This window comes from Panthera leo, chromosome D1 (assembly GCF_018350215.1).
Source record: "Panthera leo isolate Ple1 chromosome D1, P.leo_Ple1_pat1.1, whole genome shotgun sequence".
Lineage (NCBI taxonomy): Eukaryota > Metazoa > Chordata > Mammalia > Carnivora > Felidae > Panthera > Panthera leo.
The window spans coordinates 98,222,156-98,234,241 of NC_056688.1; the positions used below are offsets into that span (position 1 = coordinate 98,222,156).

The 12,086-nt window shown below is 39.8% G+C and overlaps 1 long non-coding RNA gene across 2 annotated transcripts in view; it reads right to left on the reverse strand.

Moving 5' to 3' along the window:
• The window catches only part of LOC122200157, a 73,918-nt gene that overhangs the window by 21,396 nt on the left and 40,436 nt on the right, over nt 1–12,086 (reverse strand). Inside the window, exon 5 of one of the 2 annotated variants that reach the window (XR_006193740.1) lies at nt 8,603–8,972. The exons of the other annotated variant lie outside the window; for it this stretch is intronic. This is a non-coding gene — a long non-coding RNA (uncharacterized LOC122200157). Of the gene's footprint in view, nt 1–8,602; nt 8,973–12,086 lie in introns of those variants that run through there. 2 annotated transcript variants of the gene reach the window in all.

The window sequence follows — 12,086 nt, forward strand, 5'->3', positions numbered from 1 at the left end:
GAAAAATTCCCTCCGGCTTCTGGCATGGGTTAAGGAAAAAAACATCTGATATATGCCAGAGTATTGTGTTCTTCTGAACGAGGCTTTCCCTCAAGAGAAACTGTTTTACTAGAGCCTAAACTATGGGAGATTTTCCAAGAGCCTAACCAACACATAGGAAGGGAAATACTCAACTCCAGCCTCTCTAGCCATCCTGTCCTACTTAAGGCAGTGAGGGGCTAAGAAGCACTTGTAAAATTCAGTCTAAAGGTACAAGCTCAATAAAAGACTAAGAGCTAATCACAGAACTTTAGAACACTTTCCTCCTCCTACAGCTACATACTACAGTTCCTTTTACCTCTTACATTATGTCCAGCCATCGAGAAAAAAAATTACAAGGCATACTAAAAAGCAAAAAACACAGCTTGAAGAGATAGAACATGCATCAGATAGAACATGAACCAGACTCAATGGTGGTAGGGATGCTGGAATTATCAGACTGGGAATTTAAAACAACTACGATTAATATGCTAAGAGCTCTAGTGGATGAAATAGACAGCATGCAAGAACAGATGGGAAATGCAAGCAGAGAGATGGAAGTTCTAAGAATGAATCAAAAAGAAATGCTCTAGAGATTTTTTTTTTTTTAAACTGTAACAGAAATGAAGACTGTCTTCAATGGACCCACCAGTAGATCGACACAGCTGAGGAAGGAATCACTGAGCTTGAGGGATCTCCATAGACACTTTTGAGATTGAAAAGTAAGGAGGGGTGCCTGGGTGGCTCAGTTAAGTGCTGATTCTTGATTTCAGCTCAGGTCATGATTTCATGGTTCATGAAATGGAGCCCTACATGGGGCTCTGCACCAGCAGCATGCAGCCTGCTTGGGATTCTCTCTCTCCCTCTCTCTCTCTGTCCCTCCCCTGCTCGCTCGCTCTCTCAAAATAAGTAAATAAACATTTCAAAAAATATATTTTAAAAAATAAAAAAGGAAAAAAAAAGAAAAGTAAAGAAAAAAGAAGACTGCGGGGTGGGGGGGGGGGGGCGCCAGGGTGACTCAGTGGGTTGAGCATCCAACTTTGGGCTCAGGTCATGATCTCACAGTTCATGGGTTGGAGCCCCATGTTGGGCTCTGCACTGACAGCTCAGAGGCTGGAGCCTGCTTGAATTCTGTGTCTCCCTCTTTCTGTCCCTCCCCTGCTTGTGCTCTGTTTCTCTCTCACTCTCTCTCTCTCAAAAATAAATAAACACTTAAAAAAATAAGGAAAAAAGACTGGGAAAAAAACAGGACAGAATATCCAAGAATTGTGTGACAACTACAAAAAATATAACATACATGTAATGGGAATAGCAGAAGGGGAAAAACAAGAGAGAAAGGAAAAAGGAGAAATACTTGAAGCAATAATGACTGAGAATTTCCTCAAATTAATATCAGAAACCAAACCACAGATCCAGGAAGCTCAGAAGGCATCAAGAAGGATAAATGCCCCCCCCAAAAAAACCCACCCCAAAACAAAACCAAAACGCTGTACTTACGGCATGTTATACTAAATGCAGAAAATTGGAGCATCTGGCTGGTTTAGTCAGTTAAGCATCTGACTCAGCTAAGGTCACGATCTCACAGTTTGGGAGTTCAAGCCCCACATCAGGCTCTTTGCTGTCAACGCAGAGCCTGCTTTGGATCCTCTATCCCCACCTCTTTCTGCCCCTCCTCCATTTGTTCTCTCTCTCTCTCTCTCTTTCTCTCTCTCTCTCTCTCTCTCTCAAAATAAATAAAACTTCTAAAAATTCAGACCATCAAAGGTAAAGAAAAAAACTTAGAAGAAGAAAAAAACACCTTACCTATAGAGATGCAAAGGTAAGAAATACATCCAACATCTCTTCAGAGCAATGCAAGTAAGCAAAGAGTAGAATGGGGTGCCTGAGTGGCTCAGTCGGTTAAGCGTCCGACTTCAGCTCAGGTCATGATCTCATGGTTCATGAGTTCAAGCCCTGCATCGGGCTCTGTGCTGACAGCTCAGAGCCTGGAGCCTGCTTCGGATTCTGTGTCTCCCTCTCTCTCTCTGCCCCTACCCCTGATCATGCTCTGTCGCTTTCTCCCTCAAAAACAAATGAATGTTAAAAAAAATTTTAAAAAAGAAAAGAAAAGAGTAGAATGCAATATTTAAAATACAGGGAGGAAAAAAAACCCTCACCAACCTAGAATTCAGTACCCTATGAAATTATCCTTCAAAACTAAAGGGGTTTATATTTGTTGCTAGTACATTTGCCTTGCAAGAAATATTAAAAGAAGTTATTAAAGAAAAGAAAAATAAAATGGGTCAAAAATTTATATCTACAGGGTGCCTGAGTGGCTCAGTCAGTTAAGTATCTGACTCTTGGTTTCAGCTCAGGTCATGATCTCATGGTTCATGGGATGGGCCACTTGTTGGGCTCCTTGCTGACAGTGTGGAGCTTCCTTGGGATTCTCTACCTTTCTCTCCGTCCCTTCCCTCTGCTCATTCTCTCTCTCTCTCTCTCAAAAATGAATAAATAAATGTTTTTTAAAACACCTTACACCTACAAAAATAAAGGAAGAGCATGGGAGAAGGAAAAATAAAGGTAAAAGTAAGGTAAAAATAAAGGAAAAGTAAAGGTAAAAATAAGAATGTTTAATTTTCTTATCTTAATTGATCTTACACAACAGTTTGCTCAAAATAATAATAGCAACAATGTTTTCAATTGTGTAGGTGTGTATGTGTGCTCACATGCTTATGTGTAAGTAAAGGGATGACAGCAATGATACAAGGGATGAGAGGAGGGAATTAGAACTATTTTGTTATTATAAAATACCTGCACTACCAATGAAGTGTTACAGTGTTATTTGAAAGCGGAATTGGATTAGTTGTAAATATATATTGCAAACTCTAGGCCACTAAAAGGGGTTAAAAAAAACAAGTATAACTGATATGCTAAGAATGAAGAGAAAATGGAATCATATAATATACTCAGTTAAAACCACAAAAGGAAGAAAAGAAGTAAAAGACAAAAATAGGAACAAAGAAAAAGAATAGTAAATAACAAACAGTAACAAATATGGTAGCGATTAATTCAACTATGTCAATCATCACTTTAGACATCAATGGTTTAGGGGCACCTGGGTGGCTCAGTCAGTGGAGCATCTGACTTTGGCTCAGGTCACAATCTCATGGCTCGTGGGTTTGAGCCCCATGTTGGGCTCTGTGCTGGCAGCTCGGAGCCTGGAGACTGCTTTGGATTCTGTGTCTCCCTCTTTCTCTGCCTCTCCCCTGCTTGTGCTCGCTCTCTATCTCTCTCTCTCTCTCTCAAAAATAAATAAATATTTTTAAAAATGTTTAAAAAATCAATGGTTTAAATAAATGAATTAAAAGGCAGGGATTGTCAGAGTGGATCAAAAAATAAGACTCAACAATATGTTGTCTACAAGAAACCAACATTAATATAAACACATATATAGATTAAAAATAAACAGATGGGGAAAGATATACCATACTAACACTAATCAAAATAAAGCAGACATAGCTATATTAATTTCAGACAGAATAGACTTCAGAGAAAGAAAGTTATCAGGGAAAAGAGGAGCATTATATAATAGTAAAAGGGTCAATTCTCCAGGAAGACATATCAGTCCTTAGTGTATACATGCTTAACAGTAGAGTGTCAAAATATGTGAGGCAAAAAGCGATAGAACTGCAAAAAGAAATAGATGAATCCACTATTATGGTTGGAGATTTCAACACTCCTTTATCAGAAATGGACAGATCCAACAGGCTAAAAGTCACTACTGTTGAACTCAACAGCACCATCAATCAACTGTATATAATTGACATCTATAGACTACTTCATCTAGCAACAGCAGAATTCACATTCTTCTCAAGTTGACACGGAACATTCACCAATATAGACCACATTCTGGAACATAAAACACACATTAACAAATTTAAAAGAACAGAAATCATACAGTATCTGCTCTGAGACCACAGTGAAATTAAACTAGAAATCAATTATGGAAAGATAACTGGAAAATCCTCAAATACTTAGAGATTAAACAACATACTTCTAAGTAACACATAGGCTAAAGAAGAACTGTTGAGAGAAATTTTGAACTAAATAAAAGTTAAAGTACAACATATTAAAATTTGTGGCATGCAGGAAAAACAGAACTTCGAGAGAAATTGATAGCATTGAATGCATGTATTAGAAAAAAAAGAAAAGATCCAAAATCAGTCATCTAAGCTTCCACTTTTTAAAAACCTAGAAAAAGAAGAGCAAATGAAATCCCAAGTAAACAGAAAGAAAGAAAGAAATAATAATAATTAGAGCAGAAATTAATGCAGTTGAAAATAGGAAATCAATAGAGAAATTGACAAAATCTGGTTCTTTGAAAAGATAAATAAAACTGATAAGTCTCTAGCCAGGCTACATAAAAAAAAGAGAGAGAGGATACAAATCAGAAATGAAAGAGAGGACATCACTACAGATCCCATGGACAGTGAGAAGATAAGCAAAGGATATTCTGAATAACTCTATGCCCACAAATTTGATAACCTAGATGAAACAGGCTAATTATTTGAAAGAATCTGCCAAAACTCACACAAGAAAAAATAGACAATACAAACAGGCTTATGAATATTAAGGAAATCACATCAGTAAGTGACAACCCTCCAAAACAGAAAGTAGGCTCCTATGGATTTACTGGTGAATTCTAGTAAACATTTAAGAAAGAAATTATACTAATTCTGTACAATTTCTTTCAGAAAATAGAAGCAAAGGGAATACCCCCTAACCCATTCTGTGAGGCTAGCCTTACCCCAATACTAACACCAGACAAAGACATTACAAAAAAGAAAACTACAGATCAGTATCTCTCATGAACACAGATGCAAAAGTCCTCAACACAGTATTAGCAAGTCTAGTCCAACAATGTATAAAAAGAATTATACACCAAGACCAAGTGAGATTTATCCCAGGTACACAAGGCTTGTTCAACAATCAAAAATCAATTAATGTAACCTATTACATCAATAGGCTAAAGAAGAAAAGTCACATGATCATATTGGTAAACAAAGGAAAAGTATTTGACAAAATCAAACACTCATTCATGATAAAAACTCTCAGCAAACCAGGAATAGAGGGGAATCTTCTCAACTTGATTAAACATATCTTCAAAAAACCTACAGCTAATATCATACTTAATGGTAAGAAACTGGAAGATTTCCCAGTAAAATCCGGAATAAAGCAAGGATGTCCCCTCTTGCCATTCCTTTTCAATATCATACTAGAAGTCCTAACTAGTGTAATAAGACAAGAAAAGGAAATTAGGAGGGAAGAAACGAAACTCTCTTTGTTTACATATGACATGATTGTCTATGTAGAGAATGTGAAATATTCAACAGCAACAAAAAACTCCTGGAACTTATCATCCATTACAGCAAGTTTTCAGGATATGATGTTAATATACTAAATTAATCACTTTCCTATGTACCAGCAATGAACAAGTAGAATTTGAAACTTAAAACAAGATACTTTTTTTTTTTAATTTTTTTTTTTAACATTTATTTATTTTTGAGACAGAGAGAGACAGAGCATGAACGGGGGAGGGTCAGAGAGAGAGGGAGACACAGAATCTGAAATAGGCTCCAGGCTCTGAGCTGTCAGCACAGAGCCCGACGCGGGGCTCGAACTCACGGACCGTGGGATCATGACCTGAGCCGAAGTCGGACGCTTAACTGACCAAGCCACCCAGGCGCCCCTAAAACAAGATACTTTTTATATGAGTACTCTTCAAAAATGAAATACTTAGGTGTAAATCTTACCAAAATGTGTACAAGTTTTATATGAAGTACATATAGGAGGAACAAAACAGGGAGCCAAAAAGTATACCTGCATAAATATAGTCAACTGATCGGGGCGCCTGGGTGGCTCAGTCGGTTAAGCGGCCGACTTCGGCTCAGGTCATGATCTCGCGGTCCGTGAGTTCGAGCCCCGCGTCGGGCTCTGTGCTGACAGCTCAGAGCCTGGAGCCTGTTTCAGATTCTGTGTCTCCCTCTCTCTGACCCTCCCCTGTTCATGCTCTGTCTCTCCCTGTCTCAAAAATAAATAAAACGTTAAAAAAAAATTAAAAAAAATATATAGTCAACTGATCTTTGACAAATTAGAAAAGGCAATACAAATGGAGAGAAGATAGTCTTTTCAACAAATGGTGCTGAAACAACAGGACATCACATGACAAAAAATTGAATCTAGACACAGACCCCACACCCCTCTCAAAAAGAAACTGGAAACGGCTCATAAAGTAGCTGAAGGCACATTAAAAAAAAAAAAAAAAAAAAAAAAAAAAGATTATAGGGGCGCTTAAGTGGCTCAGTTGGTTAAGTGTCTGACTTCAGCTCATGTCATGATCCCGCAGTTCATGGGGTGCAGCACAGCATCAGGCTCTGTGCTGACAGCTCAGCACCTGGAGTCTGCTTCAAATTCCGTGTCTCCCTCTCTCTCTGCCCCTCCCCTGCTCATGCTCTGTCTGTCTCTTTCTCTCAAAAATAAATTAAAAACATTTAAAAATATTTTTAAAAAGACTAGAGACCTAAATAGAAAACACAAAGCTATAAAATTCCCAGAGGATAACATGGGAGAAATTCTAGATAATCTTTGGTTTAACGATGGCTTTTTAGATACAACACCAAAGGCACACTCCATGAAAGAATAACTGACAAGCTGGACTTCATTAAAATTAAAAACCTCTGCTCTGTGACAGACACTGTGAAGAGAAGCCACTGTCTGGGATATAATATTTGCAAAACACATGTCTGATAAAGACTATTATCCAAAATATACAAAGAGCTTTTAAAACTCAACAATAAGAAAACAAACAACCTGATTAAAAATGGGCCAAAGACCTTAACAGACATCTCCCCAAAGAAGATATACAGATGGCAATCAGCACACGAAAAGGTGCTCCACATCGTATGCCATTAGGGAAATTATAATAATGAGGTACCACTGCTCATCTATTAAAATGGCCAAAATCCAGAATACTGACAATATCAAACACAGCTAAGGAAGTGCAACAAGAACTCTCATCACTACTGATGGGGGTGCAAAGTGGTACAGCCACTTTGGAAGACAGTTTGGCGGTTTCTTACAAAACTAAACATACTTTTTTCTTTTCTTTTTATTTTTATTTTAGAGAGAGAGAGAGAGAGAGAGTATATGCAGGATAGAGGGGCAGAGGGAGAGAGAGAGAGACAGAGAAACTTAAGCAGGCTTCACATTCAGCTTGGAGTCTGACATGAGGCTCAATCCCACACCCTGGGATCATGACCTGAGCCAAAATCAAGAGTCAGACACTCAACCAACTGAGCCACCCAGGTGCCCCCAAACTAAACATACTCTTACCATACGATCCAGCAATCACACTCCTTGGTATTTACCTAAAGGAACTGAAAACTTATGTCCATACAAAAACCTGTTTAGAGCAACTTTATTCATAATTACCAAAACTTGGAAGCAACCAAGATGCTTTTCAGTAGGGATAAATCGTGATACATCCAGACAATGGGATATTATTTAGCAGTAAAAAATTATCAAGCCATGAAAAGACACAGAGGAATTTGAGCTGTATATCACTAAGTAAAAGAAGCCACTTTAAAAAGGCAACATACTGTATGATCCCAACTATATGATGTTCTGGAAAAGGCAAAACTATGGAGGCAGTAAAATGATGAATCAATGCTTGGGGCACCTGGGTGGTTCAGTCGGTTGAGTGTCCCAATCTTGATTTCAGCTCAGGTCATGATCCCAGGTCATGGGATCAAGCCCTCCATCAGGTTCCATGCTGAGCGTGGAATCTGCTTGGGATTCTCTCTCTCCCTCCTTCTGCCCCTCTCCCCCCTCCTCTCTCTCTCCCCCTCTCTTTCTCTAAAATTTAAAAAAAAAAATTTTTTTTTAATGATCAGTGGTTTCCAGGAGCTGGGGGAGGTAGGAGGGAGGGATGGATAGGCAGCGCAGACAGGATTTTAGGGCAGTAAAATTATTCTGTATGATATTCTAATGGGATATATGTCATTACACACTTGTCGAGACCCACAGAATTTGAATCACCAAGAGTGAACCTTAATGTAAACTGTGGATTTGGGGTGACAGTGATGTGTCAATGTAGCTTCATTAATGGTAACAAACATACCACTCTGCTGAGGGATGTTGATAAATGGGGGAGCCTGTGGAGGCAGAGGCAGGAGGTATAGGGAAACTCTCTGAACTTTCCACTCAATTTTGCTATGAATCAAAAACTGCTCTAAAGAATCAAGTCTGTGTTTTAAAAATCCTGTTGATGGCAGCTGGGGCAAAAGTGGTACCTCTGGAAGTGGGGAGAAGGGGTTAGATTCTGGGTATATTTTCAAAGAAGAGCCAACAGAATTTTTTTTTTAACATGTATTTATTTTTGAGAGACGGAGAGAAACAGAGGACGAGTGGGGGAGGGGCAGAGAGAGGGACACACAGAATCCGAAGCAGGCTCCAGGCTCCGAGCTGTCAGCACAGAACCCGACGAACTCACAGACCTTGAGATCCTGAACTCATGGGACCGCGAGATCATAACCCCAGCTGAAGTCTGATGCTCAATTGCTCAATCGACTGAGCCACCCAGGCACCCCCCAGAAGAGCCAAGAGAATCGCCAACGGATTGGTTGTGCAACATGAAGACAAGAGAAGAATCAGTACGCGGCCTCTGCAAGACGCCATGAGACAATGACGTCGTATGATGACAAGCACATACTAGACATCAGGCAAATATCAAAATCCCCTAAAATCTCAGAAGAGACGATGGTCCTCCACAAGGCAATGTCTTCATTAGGTAACTTGTGGGGGTAGGGCTCAAGACAACCAAAACACTCGAAAGTAGAGGGTGGCTAAGCTCTAGTCAACTCCAGTAAGCCCTCTTTTGTATGCAGTATTTTCTTGTGGTCAGCAGCTCAGTTCTGGAGAGAGGAGATAAAGTACGAACAGAGAAAAAGTATGATTCATCCCAGGACCAGTACATGATAATAACGCCACAAGTAACACTTATTACTAATCACAGTGGCAATACTAGCTAGATGGGCAGAATGCCATGTGCTATGGAGGAAGCCATGTGCTAGGCCAGCATCTTCACTGTAGTGTCACAGCCTGAAGCTTGAGGTGAAGATCTGTGTTAAGGTGTGAAAGAAAGCCAAAGGGTTAGTTCTCTAAACATTGACTGTCAGTTCCCAAAGAATACAATTCTACTTTAGTTGGAAATTTCCTATCTTTCAGGCCACCACTATGGATTAGGCACAATGTATTTCTCCAGTGCTGAAATTAGCCCAGCAAGATCAGTATTTTGTGTCCATTTTACAGATGGGAAAAGTAAGGCTTACACAAGGGGATCACTAGCTAAGGAGTTGCAAACCTGGGTTCAAACCCAAGCCTGTGTGTCTCCAAAGCTCATGCACATACCACCCTGCCTCACTTCTGTTTTGCTAACAGTAGCCAACCTTCCCTGAGCACCTACCTTGTGCCAGGCCCTGGCATATATTAATATGAACTATGACCATCCCCACCTTACAGATGAGGAAATTAAGGCCTAGAGAAGTTAAGAAACTCGCCAGAGACCCCCCTCCCCCCCCCCACACACACACACTTCAGCTGGCCAGTTGGGACAAGGCAGTGTGGTTCAAGGTTGCAGAGTCGATACTCATATGTTAAAAAAAAATTTTTTTAAGGTAATAGTGATATATGCTAATGGTAACTTTTAGAAAATACAACAAAGAAAAAATAAGTATCACCTATAATCTCACTGTTCTGAGATAACCATGATTATCATTTTGGTGGATAATTTTTTCATCTTTTTCCTACACATACGTGCATACACATGTATTACAAAAATAAGATTATATTATATGTGCTTTTAACCCACCCTTCACTCTCTAATGTAATAATTTGTTGTCAACATCCTTCTGCTTGAAGTGTTTCCCACAATGGTGATTTGTTACTCTCTTGGGTCATGTATCAATTTGAAAATCCATAGAATCCTCCCCTTTCACCAGAACATGCCTGCATACACATACACATGCATGATTTGGCATTTAATTACAGAGATTCCCTGAACCATGGACCCTGAGAGCCCCATCATTTCAAATGCCCAAATAATATTCCATCATGGAAGGATGCCCTGTAAGTTGCTGAGCCAACCCAAGGCAGTCCCCTATGGTTGGACATTTAGGTTATTTCCAATTTTCCACTATTATAAACAATGTTGCAATGACTACTCCAATAGATAAATCTTTGAGTATGGCCCTATCTATTTCCTTGGGATCAATTCCAAGAGCACAATAATTTTTAGGGCTTTTGATAGTATTTCCAAATTGCCCTCCATTAAGGTTGTATCTACTTACGCTCCCGCCAGCAGAGTCGAAGAGGGCCATTTCCCCACATTACTGCTCACATCCGGTCTTATAAAACACTATATTTTGTACCTTTTTAACCCTGCCTCACAACTTCTCTTTTTCTTTTTGCTGTCTTGGAGACAGTGATTTCTGACTCAAGGAACTGGAAACAGCAGCCTTTGGGGAAGACTCCAGGTTGAGAATTGCTGTCTTTCCCTGCTACAATAAAGCCCCAAAGGCTGTGGTTTCCTAGATTCTGCAGAAGACACTCCTTTGCAAATCTCTTTGCCCTTGTCTTTGGTAGGAAAAGTGTCACTAGGCGAGAAGAAACGAACAGGCTAACCTTTTAAAAAAAAAAATCTTTTTAAAAATGATTTTTAAACATTTCTATTATGAAATGTTTGTCCCCAAAGGAACCAGGAGGATTCCTTTTAGTAGATCTTAAAATTCATAGATAAGTAATTCTGTAGTGTGACTGCTCCTTCTCTCCCACTTTAGACAGCCAAATCTGTCCTGATGTATAAAATTTGCTGGGGGAAAAAAAATGAAGTTTGGCCCATGAGGCTGGTTATAAGGAGAAATCTTTTGCATATAGTAGGCACTCAATAAATGTTTGTTGAATTGCACTGGAAGACTTGGACACGCACCCTGGAGTAATAGGGGATTTCGTGTACGTGCTTAACTGCTAAAGCTTTCATTAACTGTGGCAGTGTTAAATACAGTCGATACTAATGAGGGGGAGTGGTGACCCGAATAACACCAAAACAGAGGGAAATCCCAGATCAACTCTATTTAGACTTGAAATACAGTCCATGATTTTTTTTTTCCTGTAACAGATGTACCTTTCCAATTCTGGTTGGCTTAGGCGAATATTACAATGAGCTTATCTCCCTGAGCCCACAGAGAGAGACTGTGCAAGGCAGCCATCGGGCTAGATTTAACAGTCCGCAAAGAAATCTCAATATGGACATATTAGGTGATATAAAAGAATCGTTATTAATTGTGTTAACTGTGATATTATTTTAGTTATAGAGGGATATGTTCTTCCTTTTCTAAAGGTGCACACTGGAGTTCATAAATAAATAAATAAACAAACAAACAAACAAATCAATAAATAAAAGTCACTATGGACAGTCTGCAAAAGGGATAACAAAGATTTGGCCATATTACGGAAATAACTACAGTTTCCTGGAAGTTGTTTGTGCAAACCAGTTTAGATATATTAACGCAAATCCTCACAAGAAACCTCTGCAGGGAAGGTAATGTTTCTGCCCTGATTCTGCATCAGGGAACGCTCCCCCCATCACTGGATACTGTAATGATGAAACCGACAGTCAAAGCATCCTGCCCTCCTGCCCAGAGGGTGGTGTGGGACCCAGGCCTCTCCTGCAGCCCTCACCCTGCACAGAGGAATTCTCAACCCAGTGATGAAAAGCCCTGAACACCACTCTGAAGAGTTCATCCCTCAGCCCTTCCTGAGGCCAGAGGCTGGGGCTTTTCTGCCCATTCTGTGACCTTCCCCCGCTCAAGGCAGCCACAGTTGGGTTCCATTGCATGCAACCAAAGAATGCTGGCCCGGCAGAGAAATGTTATCTGATTCACCCCAGACTGCCCAGCTCAGTAAATGGCCAAGCGAGAATTTTGAACCCAAGGCTAATGTCACAGCCCCAGGCCACTTCTCAAAGGATG